At 40.0% G+C, this 21,524-nt stretch overlaps 32 non-coding genes across 32 annotated transcripts; all 32 read right to left on the bottom strand.

The window, feature by feature from the left end:
- Window positions 1-298: 298 nt before the first annotated feature.
- Window positions 299-410, bottom strand: trnal-caa. The gene is made up of 2 exons: window positions 373-410; window positions 299-344 (listed from the first exon to the last, which is right to left on the bottom strand). It is a non-coding gene; the product is annotated as a tRNA-Leu (tRNA).
- A 139-nt stretch (window positions 411-549) lies between these two features.
- On the bottom strand, window positions 550-661 carry trnal-caa. Its single transcript has 2 exons — window positions 624-661; window positions 550-595 (listed from the first exon to the last, which is right to left on the bottom strand). It is a non-coding gene; the product is annotated as a tRNA-Leu (tRNA).
- A 167-nt stretch (window positions 662-828) lies between these two features.
- Window positions 829-940, bottom strand: trnai-uau. The gene is made up of 2 exons: window positions 903-940; window positions 829-874 (listed from the first exon to the last, which is right to left on the bottom strand). It is a non-coding gene; the product is annotated as a tRNA-Ile (tRNA).
- A 142-nt stretch (window positions 941-1,082) lies between these two features.
- trnal-caa lies at window positions 1,083-1,194 on the bottom strand. Its single transcript has 2 exons — window positions 1,157-1,194; window positions 1,083-1,128 (listed from the first exon to the last, which is right to left on the bottom strand). It is a non-coding gene; the product is annotated as a tRNA-Leu (tRNA).
- A 635-nt stretch (window positions 1,195-1,829) lies between these two features.
- trnal-caa lies at window positions 1,830-1,941 on the bottom strand. Its single transcript has 2 exons — window positions 1,904-1,941; window positions 1,830-1,875 (listed from the first exon to the last, which is right to left on the bottom strand). It is a non-coding gene; the product is annotated as a tRNA-Leu (tRNA).
- Window positions 1,942-2,093: 152 nt separating this feature from the next.
- On the bottom strand, window positions 2,094-2,205 carry trnal-caa. Its single transcript has 2 exons — window positions 2,168-2,205; window positions 2,094-2,139 (listed from the first exon to the last, which is right to left on the bottom strand). It is a non-coding gene; the product is annotated as a tRNA-Leu (tRNA).
- Window positions 2,206-2,351: 146 nt separating this feature from the next.
- trnal-caa lies at window positions 2,352-2,463 on the bottom strand. The gene is made up of 2 exons: window positions 2,426-2,463; window positions 2,352-2,397 (listed from the first exon to the last, which is right to left on the bottom strand). It is a non-coding gene; the product is annotated as a tRNA-Leu (tRNA).
- A 160-nt stretch (window positions 2,464-2,623) lies between these two features.
- On the bottom strand, window positions 2,624-2,735 carry trnal-caa. The gene is made up of 2 exons: window positions 2,698-2,735; window positions 2,624-2,669 (listed from the first exon to the last, which is right to left on the bottom strand). It is a non-coding gene; the product is annotated as a tRNA-Leu (tRNA).
- Window positions 2,736-3,155: 420 nt separating this feature from the next.
- On the bottom strand, window positions 3,156-3,267 carry trnal-caa. The gene is made up of 2 exons: window positions 3,230-3,267; window positions 3,156-3,201 (listed from the first exon to the last, which is right to left on the bottom strand). It is a non-coding gene; the product is annotated as a tRNA-Leu (tRNA).
- A 142-nt stretch (window positions 3,268-3,409) lies between these two features.
- Window positions 3,410-3,521, bottom strand: trnal-caa. Its single transcript has 2 exons — window positions 3,484-3,521; window positions 3,410-3,455 (listed from the first exon to the last, which is right to left on the bottom strand). It is a non-coding gene; the product is annotated as a tRNA-Leu (tRNA).
- Window positions 3,522-3,889: 368 nt separating this feature from the next.
- trnal-caa lies at window positions 3,890-4,001 on the bottom strand. Its single transcript has 2 exons — window positions 3,964-4,001; window positions 3,890-3,935 (listed from the first exon to the last, which is right to left on the bottom strand). It is a non-coding gene; the product is annotated as a tRNA-Leu (tRNA).
- Window positions 4,002-4,419: 418 nt separating this feature from the next.
- Window positions 4,420-4,534, bottom strand: trnal-caa. The gene is made up of 2 exons: window positions 4,497-4,534; window positions 4,420-4,465 (listed from the first exon to the last, which is right to left on the bottom strand). It is a non-coding gene; the product is annotated as a tRNA-Leu (tRNA).
- A 143-nt stretch (window positions 4,535-4,677) lies between these two features.
- Window positions 4,678-4,789, bottom strand: trnal-caa. The gene is made up of 2 exons: window positions 4,752-4,789; window positions 4,678-4,723 (listed from the first exon to the last, which is right to left on the bottom strand). It is a non-coding gene; the product is annotated as a tRNA-Leu (tRNA).
- A 421-nt stretch (window positions 4,790-5,210) lies between these two features.
- trnal-caa lies at window positions 5,211-5,325 on the bottom strand. The gene is made up of 2 exons: window positions 5,288-5,325; window positions 5,211-5,256 (listed from the first exon to the last, which is right to left on the bottom strand). It is a non-coding gene; the product is annotated as a tRNA-Leu (tRNA).
- Window positions 5,326-5,482: 157 nt separating this feature from the next.
- On the bottom strand, window positions 5,483-5,594 carry trnal-caa. Its single transcript has 2 exons — window positions 5,557-5,594; window positions 5,483-5,528 (listed from the first exon to the last, which is right to left on the bottom strand). It is a non-coding gene; the product is annotated as a tRNA-Leu (tRNA).
- Window positions 5,595-5,743: 149 nt separating this feature from the next.
- On the bottom strand, window positions 5,744-5,855 carry trnal-caa. Its single transcript has 2 exons — window positions 5,818-5,855; window positions 5,744-5,789 (listed from the first exon to the last, which is right to left on the bottom strand). It is a non-coding gene; the product is annotated as a tRNA-Leu (tRNA).
- Window positions 5,856-6,004: 149 nt separating this feature from the next.
- On the bottom strand, window positions 6,005-6,115 carry trnal-caa. Its single transcript has 2 exons — window positions 6,079-6,115; window positions 6,005-6,050 (listed from the first exon to the last, which is right to left on the bottom strand). It is a non-coding gene; the product is annotated as a tRNA-Leu (tRNA).
- A 153-nt stretch (window positions 6,116-6,268) lies between these two features.
- Window positions 6,269-6,380, bottom strand: trnal-caa. Its single transcript has 2 exons — window positions 6,343-6,380; window positions 6,269-6,314 (listed from the first exon to the last, which is right to left on the bottom strand). It is a non-coding gene; the product is annotated as a tRNA-Leu (tRNA).
- Window positions 6,381-6,521: 141 nt separating this feature from the next.
- trnal-caa lies at window positions 6,522-6,633 on the bottom strand. Its single transcript has 2 exons — window positions 6,596-6,633; window positions 6,522-6,567 (listed from the first exon to the last, which is right to left on the bottom strand). It is a non-coding gene; the product is annotated as a tRNA-Leu (tRNA).
- Window positions 6,634-6,800: 167 nt separating this feature from the next.
- On the bottom strand, window positions 6,801-6,912 carry trnal-caa. The gene is made up of 2 exons: window positions 6,875-6,912; window positions 6,801-6,846 (listed from the first exon to the last, which is right to left on the bottom strand). It is a non-coding gene; the product is annotated as a tRNA-Leu (tRNA).
- A 145-nt stretch (window positions 6,913-7,057) lies between these two features.
- On the bottom strand, window positions 7,058-7,169 carry trnal-caa. Its single transcript has 2 exons — window positions 7,132-7,169; window positions 7,058-7,103 (listed from the first exon to the last, which is right to left on the bottom strand). It is a non-coding gene; the product is annotated as a tRNA-Leu (tRNA).
- Window positions 7,170-7,549: 380 nt separating this feature from the next.
- On the bottom strand, window positions 7,550-7,661 carry trnal-caa. Its single transcript has 2 exons — window positions 7,624-7,661; window positions 7,550-7,595 (listed from the first exon to the last, which is right to left on the bottom strand). It is a non-coding gene; the product is annotated as a tRNA-Leu (tRNA).
- Window positions 7,662-7,802: 141 nt separating this feature from the next.
- Window positions 7,803-7,916, bottom strand: trnal-caa. Its single transcript has 2 exons — window positions 7,879-7,916; window positions 7,803-7,850 (listed from the first exon to the last, which is right to left on the bottom strand). It is a non-coding gene; the product is annotated as a tRNA-Leu (tRNA).
- A 407-nt stretch (window positions 7,917-8,323) lies between these two features.
- Window positions 8,324-8,435, bottom strand: trnal-caa. Its single transcript has 2 exons — window positions 8,398-8,435; window positions 8,324-8,369 (listed from the first exon to the last, which is right to left on the bottom strand). It is a non-coding gene; the product is annotated as a tRNA-Leu (tRNA).
- Window positions 8,436-8,603: 168 nt separating this feature from the next.
- Window positions 8,604-8,715, bottom strand: trnal-caa. Its single transcript has 2 exons — window positions 8,678-8,715; window positions 8,604-8,649 (listed from the first exon to the last, which is right to left on the bottom strand). It is a non-coding gene; the product is annotated as a tRNA-Leu (tRNA).
- Window positions 8,716-9,092: 377 nt separating this feature from the next.
- Window positions 9,093-9,204, bottom strand: trnal-caa. Its single transcript has 2 exons — window positions 9,167-9,204; window positions 9,093-9,138 (listed from the first exon to the last, which is right to left on the bottom strand). It is a non-coding gene; the product is annotated as a tRNA-Leu (tRNA).
- A 121-nt stretch (window positions 9,205-9,325) lies between these two features.
- On the bottom strand, window positions 9,326-9,437 carry trnal-caa. The gene is made up of 2 exons: window positions 9,400-9,437; window positions 9,326-9,371 (listed from the first exon to the last, which is right to left on the bottom strand). It is a non-coding gene; the product is annotated as a tRNA-Leu (tRNA).
- Window positions 9,438-9,610: 173 nt separating this feature from the next.
- On the bottom strand, window positions 9,611-9,722 carry trnal-caa. The gene is made up of 2 exons: window positions 9,685-9,722; window positions 9,611-9,656 (listed from the first exon to the last, which is right to left on the bottom strand). It is a non-coding gene; the product is annotated as a tRNA-Leu (tRNA).
- A 141-nt stretch (window positions 9,723-9,863) lies between these two features.
- Window positions 9,864-9,975, bottom strand: trnal-caa. The gene is made up of 2 exons: window positions 9,938-9,975; window positions 9,864-9,909 (listed from the first exon to the last, which is right to left on the bottom strand). It is a non-coding gene; the product is annotated as a tRNA-Leu (tRNA).
- Window positions 9,976-10,142: 167 nt separating this feature from the next.
- trnal-caa lies at window positions 10,143-10,254 on the bottom strand. Its single transcript has 2 exons — window positions 10,217-10,254; window positions 10,143-10,188 (listed from the first exon to the last, which is right to left on the bottom strand). It is a non-coding gene; the product is annotated as a tRNA-Leu (tRNA).
- A 415-nt stretch (window positions 10,255-10,669) lies between these two features.
- Window positions 10,670-10,782, bottom strand: trnas-cga. The gene is made up of 2 exons: window positions 10,744-10,782; window positions 10,670-10,715 (listed from the first exon to the last, which is right to left on the bottom strand). It is a non-coding gene; the product is annotated as a tRNA-Ser (tRNA).
- Window positions 10,783-10,927: 145 nt separating this feature from the next.
- trnal-caa lies at window positions 10,928-11,039 on the bottom strand. The gene is made up of 2 exons: window positions 11,002-11,039; window positions 10,928-10,973 (listed from the first exon to the last, which is right to left on the bottom strand). It is a non-coding gene; the product is annotated as a tRNA-Leu (tRNA).
- Window positions 11,040-21,524: the final 10,485 nt, after the last annotated feature.

Raw genomic sequence — 21,524 nt, 5'->3', positions numbered from 1 at the left:
CCAAAGAATATTTTTTATTGTCTCATGATTTCTTTAAATTCATTTTCTAGTCTGGTCAGACCAAAACTCCCTTTGTCAGAAGTGGGATTTGAACCCACGCCTCCATTCGGAGACCAGAATGCTCAGAAACTGAGAAGGATCATTTGTCTTGAGCCTGACACATTAATACAAGAATGTGAAGGGCAATTGTATCAGTGAAGAAGGTCAAATGGCAAAATAAAGGATCCAAAGAATATTATTTATTGTCTCATAATTTCTAGTCTGCTCAATCCACTTCATTTCTCTTCAAAAGAGCCTTTGTCAGAAGTGGGATTTGAACCCACGCCTCCATTTGGAGACCAGAAACCACAGCAACTGAGAAGGATTATCTGTCTTGAGTCTGGCGCCTTAGACCACTCGGCCATTCTGACATGTTCTCACAAGGATGTGAAGGGCATTTCTATCAGTGTAGTTGGTCAGATAGCAAAACAGATCTTCCAATATATGTAATTTATTGTCTCATAATTTCTTTAAATTCAATTTCTAGTCTGGTCAAATCAAAACGGCCTTTGTCAGAAGTGGGATTTGAACACAGGCCTCCATTTGGAGACCAGAAACCTCAGCAACTGAGAAGAATTATTTGTCTTGAGTCTGGCGCCTTAGACCACTCGGCCATTCTGACACATTCATACAAGGATGTGAAGGGCAATTGTATCCGTGAAGAAGGTCAAATGGCAAAATAAACGATCCAAAGAATATTATTTATTGTCTCATAATTTCTTTAAATTCAATTTCTAGTCTGGTCAATCCACTTCAAAAAGCCACTTCATTTCACTTCAAAAGAGCCTCTGTCAGAAGTGGGATTTGAACCCACGCCTCCATTCGGAGACCAGAAACCTCAGCAACTGAGAAGGATTATTTGTCATAAGTCTGGCGCCTTAGACCGCTCGGCCACTCTGACATGAATACACAACGATGAGAATGGTATTTCTATCAGAGAAGTTGGTCAGATGGCAAAATAAAGGATCCGAATTATTATTTATTTTCTCACTATTTCTTTAAATTCAATTTCTAGTCTGGTCAATCCACTTCAAAAGAGCCTTTGTCAGAAGTGGGATTTGAACACACGCCTCCATTTGGAGACCAGAAACCTCAGCAGCTGAGAAGGATTATCTGTCTTGAGTCTGGCGCCTTAGACCACTCAGCCATTCTGACACATTCACACAAGGATGTGAAGGGCAATTGTATCAGTGAAGAAGGTCAAATGGCAAAATAAAGGAATATTATTTATGTGAAGGGTCAATCCACTTCAAAAAGCCACTTCATTTCACTTCATAAGAGCCTCTGTCAGAAGTGGGATTTGAACCCACGCCTCCATCGTCCAAATGGCAACTGAGAAGGATTATTTGTCTTGATTATGGCGCCTTAGACCAAGAATTTCTGATTGTTTGATGTGAATGGCATCTCAGTGAAGTTGGTCAGATGGCAAAATAAAGGATCCAAAAAAATTATTTTATTGTCTCATCATTTCTTTAAAATTCAATTTCTAGTCTTCAAAATCAAAAGGGCCTTTGTCAGAAGTGGGATTTGAACACACGCCTCCATTTGGAGACCAGAAACCTCAGCAACTGAGAAGAATTATTTGTCTTGAGTCTGGCGCCTTAGACCACTCGGCCATTCTTACGTGGTTCCACAAGGATGTGAAGGGCATTTCTATCAGTGAAGAAGGTCAAATGGCAAAATAAATGATCCAAAGAGTATTATTTATTGTCTCATAATTTCTTTCAATTCAATTTATAGGCTGGTCAATCCACTTCAAAAAGCCACTTCATTTCACTAAAGAGCCTTTGTGTCAGAAGTGGGATTTGAACCCACGCCCCCATTTGGAGACCAGAAACCTCAGCAACTGAGAAGAACTATTTGTCTTGAGTCTGGCGCCTTAGACCACTCGGCCATTCTGACATGAATACACAACGATGAGAATGGCATTTCTATCAGTGAAGAAGGTAAAAAAAGAATATTATTTATTTTCTCACTATTTCTTTAAATTCAAATACTACTCTAAACACAACACCTACAAAAATCCAATCAAAAACAAAAAGCCAAAGAGCCTCTGTCAGAAGTGGGATTTGAACCCACGCCTCCATTCGGAGACCAGAAACCTCAGCAACTGAGAAGGACTATCTGTCTTGAGTCTGGCGCCTTAGACCACTCGGCCATTCAGACATGAATACACAATGATGAGAATGGCATTTCTATCAGTGAAGAAGGTCAAATGGCAAAATAAACGATCCAAAGAATATTTTTTATTGTCTCATGATTTCTTTAAATTCATTTTCTAGTCTGGTCATTTCACTTCAAAAGACAGCCTTTGTCAGAAGTGGGATTTTAACCCACGCCTCCATTTGGAGACCAGAAACCTCAGCAACTGAGAAGGATTATTTGTCTTGAGACTGGCGCCTTAGACCACTCGGCCATTCTGACATGGTTCCCACAAGGATGTGAAGGGCAATTGCATCTGTGAAGAAGGTCAAATGGCAAAATAAAAGGATCCAAAGAATATTTTATTGTCTCATATTTCTTTTTAAATCAATTTCTAGTCTGGTCAATCCACTTCAAAAAGCACTTCATCAAAAAGAGCCTTTGTCAGAAGTGGGACTTCAACCCACGCCTCCATTTGGAGAACAGAAACCTCAGCAACTGAGAAGGATTATCTGTCTTGAGTCTGGCGCCTTAGACCACTCGGCCATTCTGACATGTTCACACAAGGATGTGAAGGGCATTTCTATCAGTGAAGTTGGCCAATGGCAAAATAAAGGATCCAAAGAATATATTTTTTTGTCTCATCATTTCTTTAAATTCAATTTCTAGTCTGGTCAAAAAGTCCCAAAAAAGCCTTTGTCAGAAGTGGGATTTGAACACATGCCTCCATTTGGAGACCAGAAACCTCAGCAACTGAGAAGGATTATTTGTCTTGAGTCTGGCGCCTTAGACCGCTCGGCCATTCTGACATGAATACAAGGATGTGAAGGGCAATTGTATCCGTGAAGAAGGTCAAATGGCAAAATAAAGGATCCAAAGAATATTATTTATTGTCTCATAATTTCTTTAAATTCAATTTCTAGTCTGGTCAATCCACTTCAAAAAGCCACTTCATTTCACTTCAAAAGAGCCTCTGTCAGAAGTGGGATTTGAACCCACGCCTCCATTCAGAGACCAGAAACCTCAGCAACTGAGAAGGATTATTTGTCTTGAGTCTGGCACCTTAGACCGCTCGGCCACTCTGACATGAATACACAATGATGAGAATGGTATTTCTATCAGTGAAGTTGGTCAGATGGCAAAATAAAGGATCCGAATTATTATTTATTTTCTCACTATTTCTTTAAATTCAATTTCTAGTCTGGTCAATCCACTTCAAAAGAGCCTTTGTCAGAAGTGGGATTTGAACCCACGCCTCCATTTGGAGACCAGAAACCTCAGCAGCTGAGAAGGATTATCTGTCTTGAGTCTGGCGCCTTAGACCACTCGGCCATTCTGACATGGTTCCACAAGGATGTGAAGGGCACTTCTATCAGTGAAGAAGGTCAAATGGCAAAATAAATGATCCAAAGAATATTTTTTATTGTCTCATGATTTCTTTAAAATCATTTTCTAGTCTGGTCAGTCCAATCAAAAACTGCTTTGTCATAAGTGGGATTTGAACCCACGCCTCCATTCGGAGACCAGAATGCTCAGAAACTGAGAAGGATTATTTGTCTTGAGCCTGACACATTAATACAAGAATGTGAAGGGCAATTGTATCAGTGAAGAAGGTCAAATGGCAAAATAAAGGATCCAAAGAATATTATTTATTGTCTCATAATTTCTAGTCTGGTCAATCCACTTCATTTCTCTTCAAAAGAGCCTTTGTCAGAAGTGGGATTTGAACCCACAACTCCATTTGGAGACCAGAAACCTCAGTAACTGAGAAGGATTATCTGTCTTGAGTCTGGCGCCTTAGACCACTCAGCCATTCTGACATGTTCACACAAGGATGTGAAGGGCATTTCTATCAGTGTAGTTGGTCAGATAGCAAAACAGATCTTCCAATATATGTAATTTATTGTCTCATCATGTCTTTAAATTCAACTTCTAGTCTGGTCAAATCAAAGCGGCCTTTGTAAGAAGTGGGATTTGAACCCAAGATTCCATTTGGAGACCAGAAACCTCAGCAACTGAGAAGAACTATTTGTCTTGAGTCTTGCGCCTTAGACCACTCGGCCATTCTGACACATTCATACAAGGATGTGAAGGGCAATTGTATCCGTGAAGAAGGTCAAATGGCAAAATAAAGGATCCAAAGAATATTATTTATTGTCTCATAATTTCTTTAAATTCAATTTCTAGTCTGGTCAATCCACTTCAAAAAGCCACTTCATTTCACTTCAAAAGAGCCACTGTCAGAAGGGGGATTTGAACCCACGCCTCCATTCGGAGACCAGAAACCTCAGAAACTGAGAAGGATTACTATTTGTCTTGAGTCTGGCGCCTTAGACCACTCGGCCATTCTGACATGAATGCACAATGATGAGAATGGTATTTCTATCAGTGAAGTTGGTCAGATGGCAAAATAAACGATACAAATAATAGTATTTATTGTCTCATAATTTCTTTAAATTCATTTTCTAGTCTGGTCAATCCACTTCAAAAGAGCCTTGTCAGAAGTGGGATTTGAACCCACGCCTCCATTTGGAGACCAGAAACCTCAGCAACTGAGAAGGATTACCTGTCTTGAGTCTGGCGCCTTAGACCACTCGGCCATTCTGACAAATTCATACAAGGATGTGAAGGGCAATTGCATCGGTGAAGAAGGTCAAATGGCAACATAAACGATCCAAAGAATATTATTTATTGTCTCATAATTTCTTTAAATTCATTTCTAGTCTGGTCAATCCACTTCAAAAAGCCACTTCATTTCACTTCAAAAGAGCCTTTGTCAGAAGTGGGACTTCAACCCACGCCTCCATTTGGAGAAAAGAAACCTCAGCAACTGAGAAGTATTATCTGTCTTGAGTCTGGCGCCTTAGACCACTCGGCCATTCTGACATGTTCACACAAGGATGTGAAGGGCATTTCTATCAGTGAAGTTGGTCAGATGGCAAAATAAAGGATCCGAATTATTATTAGTTTCAATTCATTTCTTTAAATTCAATTTCTAGTCTGGTCAATCCACTTCAAAAAAGAGCCTTTGTCAGAAGTGGGATTTGAACCCACGTCTCCATTTGGAGACCAGAAACCTCAGCAACTGAGAAGCTGGATTATCTGTCTTGAGTCTGGCGCCTTAGACCACTCAGCCATTCTGACATGGTTTCACAAGGATGTGAAGGGCATTTCTATCAGTGAAGAAGGTCAAATGGCAAAATAAAGGATTCAAAGAATATTATTTATTTTCTCACTATTTCTTTAAATTCAATTTCTAGTCTGGTCAATCCACTTCAAAAAGCCACTTCAAAAGAGCCTCTGTCAGAAGTGGGATTTGAACCCACGCCTCCATTCGGAGACCAGAAACCTCAGCAACTGAGAAGGATTATTTGTCTTGAGTCTGGCGCCTTAGACCGCTCGGCCACTCTGACATGACATGAATACAAGAATGATGAAATGGTATTTCTATCAGTGAAGTTGGTCAAATGGCAAAATAAACGATCCAAAGAATATTTTTTATTTCTCATATTTCTTTAAATTCTTTCTAGTCTCCACCAATTTCACTTCAAAAGAGAGCCTTTGTCAGAAGTGGGATTTGAACCCACGCCTCCATTTGGAGACCAGAAACCTCAGCAACTGAGAAGGATTATCTGTCTTGAGTCTGGCGCCTTAGACCACTCGGCCATTCTGACATGTTCACACAAGGATGTGAAGGGCATTTCTATCAGTGAAGAAGGTCAATTGGCAAAATAAATGATCCAAAGAATATTTTTTATTGTCTCATGATTTCTTTAAATTCATTGTCTAGTCTGGTCAGTCCACTTCATTTCAAAACTCCCTCTGTCAGAAGTGGGATTTGAACCCACGCCTCCATTCGGAGACCAGAAACCTCAGAAACTGAGAAGGATTATTTGTCTTGAGTCTGGCGCCTTAGACACTCGGCCATTCTGACACAATACACAAGAATGTGAAGGGCAATTGCATCAGTGAAGAAGGTCAAATGGCAAAATAAAGGATCCAAAGAATATTATTTATTGTCTCATAATTTCTTTAAATTCAATTTCTAGTCTGGTCAATCCACTTCATTTCACTTCAAAAGAGCCTCTGTCAGAAGTGGGATTTGAACCCACGCCTCATTTTGGAGACCAGAAACCTCAGCAACTGAGAAGGATTATCTGTCTTGAGTCTGGCGCCTTAGACCACTCGGCCATTCTGACATGTTCACACAAGGATGTGAAGGGCATTTCTATCAGTGAAGTTGGTCATAAGTCCAAAACAGCCTTTGTCAGAAGTGGGATTTGAACCCACGCCTCCATTTTTAAATTCATTTTCTAGTCTGGTCAGTCCAAAACTGCCTTTGTCAGAAGTGGGATTTGAACCCACGCCTCCATTTGGAGACCAGAAACCTCAGCAACTGAGAAGGATTATCTGTCTTGAGTCTGGCGCCTTAGACCACTCGGCCATTCTTACACATCCGTACAAGGATGTGAAGGGCAATTGTATCCGTGAAGAAGGTCAAATGGCAAAATAAAGGATCCAAAGAATATTATTTATTGTCTCATAATTTCTTTCAATTCAATTTATAGTCTGGTCAATCCACTTCAAAAAGCCACTTCATTTCACTTCAAAAGAGCCTCTGTCAGAAGTGGGATTTGAACCCACGCCTCCATTCGGAGACCAGAAACCTCAGCAACTGAGAAGGATTATTTGTCTTGAGTCTGGCGCCTTAGACCGCTCGGCCATTCTGACATGAATACACAACGATGAGAATGGTATTTCTATCAGTGAAGTTGGTCAGATGGCAAAATAAAGTATCCGAATTATTATTTATTTTCTCACTATTTTTCTTAAAAATTCAATTTCTAGTCTGGTCAATCCACTTCAAAAGAGCCTTTGTCAGAAGTTGGATTTGAACCCACAACTCCATTTGGAGACCAGAAACCTCAGCAGCTGAGAAGGATTATCTGTCTTGAGTCTGGCGCCTTAGACCACTCGGCCATTCTGACATGGTTCCACAAGGATGTGAAGGGCACTTCTATCAGTGAAGAAGGTCAAATGGCAAAATAAACGATCCAAAGAATATTTTTTATTGTCTCATGATTTCTTTAAATTAATTTTCAAGTCTGGTCAGTCCAAAACTGCCTTTGTCAGAAGTGGGATTTGAACCCACGCCTCCATTCGGAGACCAGAATGCTCAGAAACTGAGAAAGGATTATTTGTCTTGAGCCTGACACATTAATACAAGAATGTGAAGGGCAATTGTATCAGTGAAGAAGGTCAAATGGCAAAATAATGGATCCAAAGAATATTATTTATTGTCTCATAATTTCTTTAAATTCAATTTATAGTCTGGTCAATCCACTTCATTTCACTTCAAAAGAGCCTCTGTCAGAAGTGGGATTTGAACCCACGCCTCCATTTGGAGACCAGAAACCTCAGCAACTGAGAAGGATTATCTGTCTTGAGTCTGGCGCCTTAGACCACTCGGCCATTCTGACATGTTCACGCAAGGATGTGAAGGGCATTTCTATCAGTGTAGTTGGTCAGATAGCAAAATAAAGGTTCCAATATATATAATTTATTGTCTCATCATTTCTTTAAATTCAATTTCTAGTCTGGTCAAATCAACGAAAGCCCTTTGTCAGAAGTGGGATATTTGAACCCACGCCTCCATTTGGAGAACAGAAACCTCAGCAACTGAGAAGGATTATCTGTTTTGAGTCTGGCGCCTTAGACCACTCGGCCATTCTGACAAATTCATACAAGGATGTGAAGGGCAATTGCATCAGTGAAGAAGGTCAAATGGCAAAATAAAGGATCCAAAGAATATGATTTATTGTCTCATAATTTCTTTAAATTCAATTTCTAGTCTGGTCAATCCACTTCATTTCACTTCAAAAGAGCCTTTGTCAGAAGTGGGACTTCAACCCACACCTCCATTCAGAGACCAGAAACCTCAGCAACTGAGAAGGATTATTTGTCTTGAGTCTGGCGCCTTAGACCGCTCGGCCATTCTGACATGAATACACAATGATGAGAATGGTATTTCTATCAGTGAAGTTGGTCAGATGGCAAAATAAAGAGAATGAATTATATATTTTATTTTCTCATTATTTCTTTAAATTCAATTTCTAGTCTGGTCAATCCTGAGAAGGACCTTTGTCAGAAGTGGGATTTGAACCCACAACTCCATTTGGAGACCAGAAACCTCAGCAGCTGAGAAGGATTATCTGTCTTGAGTCTGGCGCCTTAGACCACTCAGCCATTCTGACACATTCCAACAAGATGTGAAGGGCAATTGTATCAGTGAAGAAGGTCAGATGGCAAAATAAACGATCCAAAGAATATTATTTTTATTGTCTCATAATTTCTTTAAATTCAATTTCTAGTCTGGTCAGTACAATTCAAAAATCCACTTCAGTTCAGTCCAAAACAGCCTTTGTCAGAAGTGGGATTTGAACACACACCTCCACTTGGAGACCAGAAACCTCAGCAACTGAGAAGGATTATTTGTCTTGAGTCTGGCGCCTTAGACCACTCGGCCATTCTGACATGAATTCCGATGAGAATGGCATTTCTATCAGTGAAGAAGGTCAAATGGCAAAATTAACGATCCAAAGAATATTTTTTATTGTTCTTGTCTCATGATTTCTTTAAATTCATTTTCTAGTCTGGTCAGTCCAAAACTCCCTTTGTCAGAAGTGGGATTTGAACCCACGCCTCCATTCGGAGACCAGAATGCTCAGAAACTGAGAAGGATTATTTGTCTTGAGCCTTAGACCACATTACATATTCATAAGAATGTGAAGGGCAATTGCATCAGTGAAGAAGGTCAAATGGCAAAATAAAGGATCCAAAGAATATATTATTTATTGTCTCATAATTTCTAGTCTGAAAAACCAACTCAATTTCATTTCAAAAAGAGCCTTTGTCAGAAGTGGGATTTGAACCCACGCCTCCATTTGGAGACCAGAAACCTCAGCAACTGAGAAGGATTATCTGTCTTGAGTCTGGCGCCTTAGACCACTCGGCCATTCTGACATGTTCACACAAGGATGTGAAGGGCATTTCTATCAGTGAAGAAGGTCAAATGGCAAAATAAATGATCCAAAGAATATTTTTTATTGTCTCATGATTTCTTTAAATACACCAAAACTGCCTTTGTCAGAAGTGGGATTTGAACCCACGCCTCCATTCGGAGACCAGAAACCTCAGCAACTGAGAAGGATTATTTGTCTTGAGTCTGGCGCCTTAGACCGCTCGGCCATTCTGACAACATTAACACAAGAAAGGATGTGAAGGGCAATTGCATCAGTGAAGAAGGTCAAATGGCAAAATAAAGGATCCAAAGAGTATTATTTATTGTCTCATAATTTCATTTCACTTCATTTTCTAGTCTGGTCAGTCCACTTCAAAAAGCCACTTCATTTCACTTCAAAAGAGCCTTTGTCAGAAGTGGGACTTCAACCCACGCCTCCATTTGGAGAACAGAAACCTCAGCAACTGAGAAGGATTATCTGTCTTGAGTCTGGCGCCTTAGACCACTCGGCCATTCTGACATGTTCACACAAGGATGCAAAACATTATTTTATTAAATTCAATTTTTAGTCTGGTCAGTCCAAAACCCAATTATTATTTATTTTCTCATCTTTTCTTTAAATTCAATTTCTAGTCTGGTCAAATCACTTCAAAAGAGCCTTTATCAGAAGTGGGAGTTGAACCCACGTCTCCATTTGGAGACCAGAAACCTCAGCAACTGAGAAGAACTATTTGTCTTGAGTCTGGCGCCTTAGACCACTCGGCCATTCTGACACATTCATACAAGGATGTGAAGTTCTAATTGTATCAGTGAAGAAGGTCAAATGGCAAAAAAAAGATCCAAAGAATATTATTTATTGTCTCATAATTTCTTTAAATTCAATTTCTAGTCTGGTCAATCCACTTAAAAAAGCCACTTCATTTCACTTCAAAAGAACCTCTGTCAGAAGTGGGATTTGAACCCACGCCTCCATTCAGAGACCAGAAACCTCAGCAACTGAGAAGGATTATTTGTCTTGAGTCTGGCGCCTTAGACCGCTCGGCCATTCTGACAAGAATACACAATGATGAGAATGGTATTTCTATCAGTGAAGTTGGTCAGATGGCAAAATAAAGGATCCAAATTATTATTTATTTTCTCACTATTTCTTTAAATTCATTTTCTAGTCTGGTCAATCCAAAAAAGAGCCTTTGTCAGAAGTGGGATTTGAACCCACAACTCCATTTGGAGACCAGAAACCTCAGCACCTGAGAAGGATTATTGTTGAGTCTGGCGCCTTAGATCACTCGGCAATTCTGACATGGTTCCACAAGGATGTGAAGGGCATTTCTATCAGTGAAGAAGGTCAAATGGCAAAATAAACGATCCAAAGAATATTATTTATTGTCTCATAATTTCTTTAAATTCAATTTCTAGTCTGGTCAATCCACTTCAAAAAGCCACTTCATTTCACTTCAAAAGAGCCTCTGTCAGAAGTGGGATTTGAACCCACGCCTCCATTCGGAGACTAGAAACCTCAGCAGCTGAAAAGGATTATCTGTCTCGAGTCTGGCGCCTTAGACCGCTCGGCCCATTCTGACAGGAATGCGCAATGATGAGAATGGTATTTCTATCAGTGAAGTTGGTCAGATGGCAAAATAAAGGATCCGAATTATTATTTATTTTCTTCTCACTATTTCTTTAAATTCAATTTCTAGTCTGGTCAATCCACTTCAAAAGAGCCTCTGTCAGAAGTGGGATTTGAACCCACGTCTCCATTTGGAGACCAGAAACCTCAGCAGCTGAGAAGGATTATCTGTCTTGAGTCTGGCGCCTTAGACCACTCGGCCATTCTGACATGGTTCCACAAGGATGTGAAGGGCATTTCTATCAGTGAAGAAGGTCAAATGGCAACATAAACGATCCAAAGAATATTTTTTATTGTCTCATGATTTCTTTAAATTCATTTTCTAGTCTGGTCAGTCCAAAACTGCCTTTGTCAGAAGTGGGATATGAACCCACGCCTCCATTCGGAGACCAGAATGCTCAGAAACTGAGAAGGATTATTTGTCTTGAGCCTGACACATTAATACAAGAATTTGAAGGGCAATTGCATCAGTGAAGAAGGTCAAATGGCAAAATAAAGGATCCAAAGAATATTATTTATTGTCTCATAATTTCTAGTCTGGTCAATCCACTTCATTTCACTACAAAAGAGCCTTTATCAGAAGTGGGACTTCAACCCACGCCTCCATTTGGAGAACAGAAACCTCAGCAACTGAGAAGGATTATCTGTTTTGAGTCTGGCGCCTTAGACCACTCAGCCATTCCGACATGGTTACACAAGGATGTGAAGGGCATTCTATCAGTGAAGAAGGTCAAATGGCAATATAAAGGATCCAAAGAATATTATTTATTGTCTCATAATTTCTTAAAACACAATTTCTAGTCTGGTCAATCCACCTCAAAAAGCCACTTCATTTCACTTCAAAAGAGCCTCTGTCAGAAGTCGGATTTGAACCCACGCCTCCATTCAGAGACCAGAAACCTCAGCAACTGAGAAGGATTATTTGTCTTGAGTTTGGCGCCTTAGACCGCTCGGCCATTCTGACATGAATACACAATGATGAGAATGGTATTTCTATCAGTGAAGTTGGTCAGATGGCAAAATAAAGGATCCGAATTATTATTTATTTTCTCACTATTTCTTTAAATTCAATTTCTAGTCTGGTCAATCCACTTCAAAAGAGCCTCTGTCAAAAGTGGGATTTGAACCCACGCCTCCATTCGGAGACCAGAAACCTCAGCAGCTGAGAAGGATTATTTGTCTTGAGCCTGACACATTAATACAAGAATGTGAAGGGCAATTGTATCAGTGAAGAAGGTCAAATGGCAAAATAAAGGATCCAAAGAATATTATTTATTGTCTCATAATTTCTATCTGACCAACTACACTGATAGAAATGCCCTTTACATCCTTGTGTGAACATGTCAGAATATTATTTATTGTCTCATAATTTCTATCTGACCAACTACACTGATAGAAATGCCCTTCACATCCTTGGGTGAACATGTCAGAATGGCGCCAGACTCAAGACAGATAATCCTTCTCAGTTGCTGAGGTTTCTGGTCTCCAAATGGAGGCGTGGGCTCAAATCCCACTTCTGACAAAGTCTCTTTTGAAGAGAAATGAAGTGGATTGACCAGACTAGAAATTATGAGACAATAAATAATATTCTTTGCATCCTTTATTTTGCCATTTGACCTTCTTCACTGATGCAATTGCCCTTCACATTCTTGTATTAATGTGTCAGGCTCAAGACAAATAATCCTTCTCAGTTTCTGAGCATTGTCTCATCATGTCAAATTCAATTTCTACTGGTCAAATCAAAAGGCTTTGTCTCCGAATGGAGGCGTGGGTTCAAATCCCACTTCTGACAAAGGCAATTTTGGACTGACCAGACTAGAAAATGAATTTAAAGAAATCATGAGACAATAAAAAATATTATTTGGATACTTTATTTTGCCATTTGACCTTCTTCACTGATAGAAATGCAGTTCACATCCCTGTGTATCCATGTCAGAATGGTCGAGCGGTCTAAGGTGCCAGACTCAAGACAAATAATCTTTCTCAGTTGCTGAGGCTTCTGGTCTCCGAATGGAGGCGTGGGTTCAAATCTCACTTCTGACAGATGTTCTTTTGAAGTGAAATGAAATGGATTGACCAGACTAGAAATTGAATTTAAAGAAATAGTGAGAAAATAAATAATATTTCGGTTCCTTTATTGGCCGAGCGGTCTAAGGCGCCAGACTCAAGACAAATAATCTTTCTCAGTTGCTGAGGATGTGAACGGCATTTCTATCAGTGTAGCTGGTCAGATAGAAATCTTGTCTATCTGTCTTGAGTCTGGCGCCTTAGAGCACTCGGCCGTTCTGACATGTTCACACAAGGATGTGAAGGGCAATTGTATCCGTGAAGAAGGTCAAATGGCAAAATAAAGGATCCAAAGAATATTATTTATTATCTCATAATTAGTTTCAATTCTATTTCTAGTTTGGTCACTCCAAAAGAGCCTTTGTAAGAATTGAATTTAAAGCCACGCCTCCATTTGGAAACCAGAAATTGCAGCAAAAGTCAGGAGTTTCTTGAATCTGGCACCTTAGACTTCAAATCAGTGTTATTTTTGACAGCAAATTTTGATTTAGTCTTAGTCATAGTCTTTTGACTAAAATGCCATTTAGTTTAAGTCATATTTTAGTCATCTGAATTGTTTTAGTTGTAGTCGACTAAATATCATAAGATTTTATTCATCTTAATCTGCAGTAGATTTAGTCAGCTAAAATCTAATGGGTTTAGTTAGTGTAATTCAATTTATTAGGCATTTCTTTAAAATTTCCAAACTCATTATATAGGTTTGGTATTAAGGTTTTATAATGCAGTATAGACATATATTTAGCAATACACATTATACACAGTATGTACACATTCTATATTATGTAGACATATATACACATAAAATATGCAAAGGTGCAACAGATTATACATGAACTGGATATGCAAAATGTCATGAGTGTGCATTGGTTGATATCCAGTGGTAGCAGACAGATTATTGTATTAAATGCAGTGTGTATGTTTAGTCCAGTAACGAACTGTTGGAGTTAAAGTGCAGTGTATAGCATACCCTGTTGTGGGAGTATGCTGTAGGGTGCTGTAGGGTGTATTAATTCTGACTGTTCATTAGTCTGATAGCCTGAGGGAAAAAGCTATCCGTCAATCGGCTAGTGTGGGATCTATGGTGTTAAATGCTGAGCTGTAGTCCACAAACAGCATTCTCACATAGGTGTTCTTATTTTCCAGGTGGGAGAGAGCAGTATGTAGGGTGAAAGCAATAGCATCGTCTGTAGAACAGTTGCTATGAAATGCAAATTGTAGCGGATCCAGGCTGGCAGCACAGAGCAGATGTAGTCTCTGACGAGTCTCTCAAAACAATTGCTGGAGATGGGTGTAAGAGCAACAGGCTTCGCGTCATTCAAGCATGTGATTTTATTTTTCTTTGGTATGGGCACAATGGTGGATTTTTTGAAGCACGAGGGAACCACAGACAGAGAGGGTGAGGATGAAAATGTCTTTGAAAACACCGGCTAGTTGGAATGCACATGCTCAGAGCACGGCCTGGGATGCCATCAGGACCCGCAGCCTTATGGACATTCTCCCGTCGGAAGGATCAGGTTACATCCGCGACAGAGACGGAGAGTGCACTCACCTCTTCTGCAGCAGCCGCGGGAGCGCTCTCTTTGTGGGCAGTGTTGTGAGCCTCGAAACGAACATAAAAGTTTGTAAACTCATATGCTAGAGAGGTGCCAATGTTCACAGCAGCTGGTTTATTCCTTTTAAAGTCTGTTATGTTATTGATGCCCTGCCACATGCTTCTTGCATTGTTGTGTTGAATTTTTCTTTAACTGTTTTTATATTGTCTTTTTGCGGCTTTGATGGATTTCCTGAGATCGTAACTGGCTTGTTTGCGATCGTCAGCGTTTCCGGATTTAAAAGCAGATGTCTGCACTGACAAGGCTGCTCGAACATCTCTATTAATCCACGTTTTTTCACGGTACATCTTCTACACACTTCCTGATGAAACACGTTACAGTATCTGAGTACGCCTCTATGTCATCATCAGATGCTGCCCGGAACATGTCCCAGTCCACATGATCAAAACAGTCCTGTAGTATAGCATCCGATTGGTCCCACCAGCATTGAATTATCCTGAGGGTGGGTGCTTCCTGTTTCAGTTTCTGCCTATAAGCAGGCAGGAGCAGTGTGGAAGAGTGATTCCATTTGCCGAAAGGTAGGTTGGGGAGGGATTTGTAGGTGTCCCGGAAAGGAGAGTAGCAGTGGTCCAGTGCACAATCACCACACATGTTGATGGTGATGTGTTGAAAACCGCGGTACGCGGTTTCCTGCTCACTTATATTCCTATACAGTTCCTTGAGTGCCTGGTCTGTGTTGGTTTGAGGGGGAATGTAAACAGCGGTGCACGGAGAACCCTGTACGCTTGATTGCTGAGTCAGAGTCTGACAAGGACACCGGCTCTCTTCCCCCTTTTCTGGCAGCGTTTCCTTGGTCTCGACCATGTGGCCCAAACAAAGGCCTCAGATGCAGGGTCTGTAAACAAAGCAGCGGCGTTCAAGAACTCAAAGTCTGGTTTGCATTGTGCGACATAGGAACCACTGTTTAAAAGCCTGTTTCTATATTAGACAGTAATACTAACAACATCCTGTAACAAATTATTTCAAAGTGAGATGTGAGATACATTGTTCCCAGAGCATGTAACGAAACCGGAACGTTAAAGTGACCTCGTTCTGTGAGCAGCAAACACAGACAACCAAGTGTGAATACATATGGATGTTTATTAAACTACACTACAGGGGAACATGCAACATCAGATTAAAAACAAACATACACATATTAAACATAGATGCCAACACAAGGAAGGCATGGACAGAGTGAGAGAGAGAGAGAGCGTGCAGCAGAGAGAGAGAGAGAGAGAGCGCACTGCAGAGAGTGAGAGAGCGAGCGAGCGCTCACACGCAAGAGAGTGGAGAGTCATGGCAGTATTTACTCATAAACTAAATCACAACCTGTTAAGAACCATCAAATAATCTCATCACCTTAATTAAAAGGGGTCAAAGCCTAGAAGTTGCTGAGTAAAGTGTCCCGGTGCATGTATAATGCGTAGATTCCTGTTGAATCCTGTTAGGAGTGAAACGTTCGTCATTTCATCCATGGGTTGACAAGTGAATCAACAAAGTTGCTGAAAACTGCCAGAAGATCGGACCCCCCGCCCCCCGCCGGAAGGCGAGTCGCGAGGTGTCCAAGGTGATGGGTGTCTCCAGGGAATCGCAAGTTAAAAAGAGTTAAGAGAGATGCCTTTTGGGTGTGGAAGAGGTTTTATCTGGTTTCCCAGTAACACCCCTTTTGGTTGGATTGACCAATAACAAGGCATATAGTTTCAACGGGAAAGTGTTTCTTTGTCTCAATGACACCTGATTTGCATATTTTATTAATGGAGTGATTAACTACTTATCTGGTAACCCAAACTATGGTAGGGTGGCCAAACGTGCCATTTTCGCAGGACACGTCCTGGCCAGGATTTCTATATTGCCTAAAATATCCAGGTTTTGGCTTATGTTTCCTGTTTTCATACTTAATGAAGGTAATGATCGTTTGACCAATAAAATGCAGATATTGTATGCAATCGACCAATCATGGTGTGTGAGAAGGTGGGATCTACAGAGAACGGTCAAAGCGATGCAAATACATGTAAATATTAGTGTTGGACTGGAAGCAGCACTGAGCATACCGATGGGTGTATGACATCAAAGTACCGTGAGAGCAATTCAAAAGCACAAGAAGCCGTCTGCTCTCTAGAACTCTCACTGTACTTTATACAACAATTGGTCTGCGCAGCGCAAACAAAGCCAAAACGTAGATATTTTAGGCAATATAAAAATCCTGGCCAGGACGTTTCCTGCGAAAATGGCACGTTTGGCCACCCTAAACTATGGTACAAATAGTATGATGCATTTTAGGCTCACATAGTAGAGATATTTAGCTAAGGCAAACCGTAAGGTTTAATTAGGTACCAAGAAAGATATGCAAGACAGATAGAAACATAAAGATACATTCTTATGCTTGAATATAGGCACTTAGAGGTCAACTAACACAACTAGAGAATCATAACTATGCTAATATGAGCTGGGAAACATACAAACACACAGGGATATATCGTATACATTTGGAATGGCTTATATCCTGAGTTAAATGCAAGAAGGTTTGATTGTGTGTGTGTGTGAGAGAGAGAGAGCTGGCTGCTCAGCCGGGCTCATTAGGTGTCTGGCATCGAGGACGATCTAGTTAACTCGGAATGTGGTTGAAGTTGGATGGGAGACCTTAAAGAAGGTCTGCTCAGTATCTTCCAGATAATGGGGGTAAACCTTGCCATTAAGCACTCATATAAATGTATACTATTGGGCCAGATTCTGTAATTTATATGCAAATGTCAAAAGGCTAAAGGAATCCCTACAACATAAAGCCCAAATGACCGTACATGATCTTAAGTAGATGCTACAATCCAACACGTAGAACAACAAAATAACAATTAAAACAAATGAAAAACTGCAGAGTTTACTTGGAGCTCGCAACACGGCTGCCATGCTCGACGCCATCTTGGAGCAAGTATTGATCTGAATATGTCAAAATGGCCAAGTGTTCTAAGGTGGCAGACTCAAGAAATTTCACCCTTCTCAGTTGCTGAGGTTTCTGGTCTTCAAATGGAGGCGTGGGTTCAAATCCCACTTGTGAAAAAAAATCTTTCAGTCTGAACAGACCAAAAGTAGATTTGGAAGTAATTATGAGACAGTAAATGACATATTTTGTATCCTTTATTTTGCCAAATGACCAGCTCCAGTGATAGAACTGCCCTTCCCATACTTGCATGAAATTATCAGAATGGTCAAGTGGTCTGAGGCGCCAGACTCAAACCTTTACAACCTTCTCAGTTGCTGAGGTTTCTGGTCTCCAAATGGAGGCGTGGGTTCAAGCCCCACTTCTGACAAAGGATTTTTTGGAGTGACCAGACTAGAAATAGAATTGGCAGTACTTATGAGACAGTAAATTACATATTTTGGATCCTTTATTTTGCTTCTGACCAACTCCAGTGATAGAACTGTCCTTCCCATCCTCACACAAATATATCAGCATGGCCGAAGGGTCTAAGGCGTCAGACTCAAGAAATTTCACACTTCTAAGTAGCTGAAGTTTTTGGTCTCCAAATGGAGGTGTCGGTTCAAATCTCGCTTCTGACAAAGGCTCTTTTGGAGTGACCAGACTAGAAATAGAATTGGAAGCAATTATGAGACAATAAATAACATATTTTGGATCCTGTATTTTGCCATCTGACCTACTTCTGTGATAGAATTGTCCTTCACATCCTTCCTTGAATGTGTCAGATAGGGGTGTCACGATATACCGGTATTGACGATAACCGTGTTATTCAAATCATGAAATATCGACATTGTGTTAATTTAGGGTGTGACGATAGATGAACCACGATAACCACAATATTTAAAATTAACAGGACACTTTTGATAAAATGACACACAAATAGCCTTCTCCAGCACCTGGTTGAGCTCCCAGGGGGCAGTATTGCACCTTAACACTGACACCGGTCAAACAAGAAGAAGACTCAGTGCGCAGCAGCGCTACTCCTAGTAGAGCCATGTTCAATATTATACAGAGAGTAAGTTGCCATTATTTTACCAGTCATGGAATGGGAAACATTATATTAACCTGTTAACAGTGGTTTCCTGTGTTCATGTATTTAAATAAAGGGTGATTCTTTTAATAAACACCGCATTTTCTTCACTCGTATAATTTTTGTATTTTTATTTGCAATCAAGACAGGGCCAATACACATGAGTAGCACTTGATTTCTTTGTTCAAATCTTTTACACGATTAAAACAAATCTAGAAAAACTGAGTGACCACAGTGCTACATTAAACTCTGTAAAATGTTAAGTTGGTTAAAGGGTCATATGATGCGATTTAAATTTTTCGTTTCTCTTTGGAGTGTTACAAGCTCTTGGTGCATAAAAAAGATCCGTAAAGTTGCAAAGCTTAAAGTCTCAAATCCAAAGAGATATTGTTCATCAAAGTTAAGACTCTGCCCCCCCCCCCCCCAAAAAAAAAAAAAACGGCTCATTCAAACGCGCCCCCACATGTCTACATCACTATGTGGAAATATTTGCATAATGCCGCCCAAATGTTCACGCAAAGAAAGAAGGCGTGGTTTCAGTAACGGCAGTTACTGTTGAAGCAGTCATGTCAGGGAGATGCTGTGTGTATCTAGGCAAAAGCAAAAGCACTTTATTTGGCCTTCCGAAAGTAGATGCATTTAGGAATCTTTAAGATTACTTACAATAGAACAGCAATTCATTTTATGGACAACCGTTTCGTGAACCTAGAAGAGGAGGTAATTCAGACTTTGCCAAGACAATCTGGTGCTTCTGAATCAGCTACTGTAAGCATGTTTTGTTATTAGTTTAAGCATTTGCTACTAACTGTTCAAATGCAGAGTTTTGCACGTTGTGTGTGTGCGCGTGCGTGTGTGTGTGTGAGAGAGAGAGCGTCACACAGTGGAGTCAGCTGTTTTAACCATCCGTGGCTTGTGTACTGCAAACACATAGGAGCTTCATCACTGTGTCTGTCACGCGACTCTGTTACCCTTTCGGGCTTGAACTAAAACTAAAGCTAAAACTAAGGACATTATTAACTGTCTTTACATTTATTTTGAAAGATGAAGCTCGTGATTATGGAAAGTGCTTGCGGTGTTTGGCCAATCACAATGCACTGGGCGAATTGGCCAATCAGAGTAGACTGCGCTTGTCAGAAGGAGGGATGTGACGATGAGATGCAGTATTTATAGTCACCTGGTCTGTGTGTTATGCAGTTAGTACATGATTTATATTTATTGTATCCACCCTCGGACTATAACGCTGTTTGTTTCAAAAAGTTTAATTGTCTTGCGCATCCATCATGTTGTTTTGGTAAGACACAACACGCTTCATTTACCTGGTCGGTTTTCATTAAATAAGGACATAACACATTGTTAGTTTGAAGAGGAAAGACGATCGTCTTTGTTGTCTGCCGTGGCTTAGATGCTGCTGGTCACTTCCATGTTGGATCAGGGGTTTCCAAAGCGGGAGGGGCACTTTCAAGGTCACGCATTTAAAGGGCTGGAATGTACCAATTGTTTTTTTGTATGTTTTTTCCAGGTGTTTTCTTTGGACAAATGTACTGAATAAGAAAACATTTTTAACTGTTATACGTGTTAGTGGCATTTTCTATATCTGATTATTGTTTGTTTCAATAGATGTACTGTTTTTCTTTAAATGTGAGATCAGTGTTTTATTTTATTATGTTTTTTTTTTCTTTCTTCTTTCTTTATGCTATCTGGTTACAGAGTTGGTTTAGTCCAGTTCCTATTCTGGTGGGAGTTTAGAGTATTTAAGTCAGTCCTTCTCAGCCTTTTGGAGAGAGAGGAGGGGTCAGTGAGTTAAACTGAATGTTACCTTTATGCTGTTCAAATGTACTTTGTTCTTTGTAAGATAGAACATGTGTACGCTGTGTAAAGTGTTAGTAATTTTTTTTTTTTTCTCATTAATTGTTTTTCCCCTTAATAGTACTCACTTATTTTGTAGATAGCACCCCCAAATCTTGGTACTTGTGCTAATAAAAAAACACTCTTTGGTTTATCCTGGTTTACGCCTATGTCTTCCTATCACCTCCCTCGGCCCTAACGGCATACCCTACGACAAAGTACTTTGTAGAAAATGACACGTTTGAGAGAGGCACGGCATAGAGGACCTACAATAATGTACAGTATTTGAAAAATAATGTGTTTTTTGAAGATTAAAGCATGTCAGCATATTCTGTTACACCAAATACACAAAATAATGATCTTTAAAAAAGTATCATATGAGCCCTTTAAGCTGAATTAGAAGTGCGTTAACTGCATGACTTCATTGGCGCCGGCACAACTGTAGGTTAAAGAGATTAAAATACGTGTACGCAAGACAAGTTAAAGTATCAGTTTTGATGTTAATTTGCCAATTTACACGTTCAAGCGAAGAAAAACCACAAGAATAAGAAACAAAAGAGAGCTCAGTTCAATACTCATGCGCTGTTCTTGCACACAATGCGCACAAGCATATAAAGATGTGTTTCAGACAGTGCAGAAATACCAAGTTGCTTATATGTACACATAAAATTAGCTTATGTCAAAAATGCTTCACGACATTGTCATTGTGCTTTAAATATTTTTTTTCTTGTTTATTCGAAAAAATAATCAGATATGTGACTAAAAAAAAAAAAAAAAAAAAACATTTATATTCTTATATATAATATATCCAACCCTCCACCCCACCCGCGTCCAGCCTTTCTGCAAGAAAATTTTTCAAACGTAACTGGTCTGTGGTGTAAAAAAGGTGGAGACCCCCGGTTTAAGTCACCAGACTCAAGGCATTTCCACCTTCTCAATTGCTGAGGTTTCTGGTCTTCAAATGGAGGCGTGGGTTCAAATCCCACTTCTGACAAAGCCTTTTTTAGATTGACCAATCCAGAAGTAGATCTGAAAGTAATTATGAGACAGTAAATGACATATTTCGGATCCTTTATTTTGCTTCTGACCAACAACAGTGACAGAACTGCCCTTCTCATCTTTGCATGAAAGTTTCAGGTTGGCCAAGTATTCTAGGGCTCCAGACTGAAGGCACATTACCCTTC

This window comes from Cyprinus carpio, chromosome A20, assembly GCF_018340385.1.
Source record: "Cyprinus carpio isolate SPL01 chromosome A20, ASM1834038v1, whole genome shotgun sequence".
Classification (NCBI taxonomy): domain Eukaryota; kingdom Metazoa; phylum Chordata; class Actinopteri; order Cypriniformes; family Cyprinidae; genus Cyprinus; species Cyprinus carpio.
This window is presented reverse-complemented; position numbering and strand designations above follow the sequence as displayed.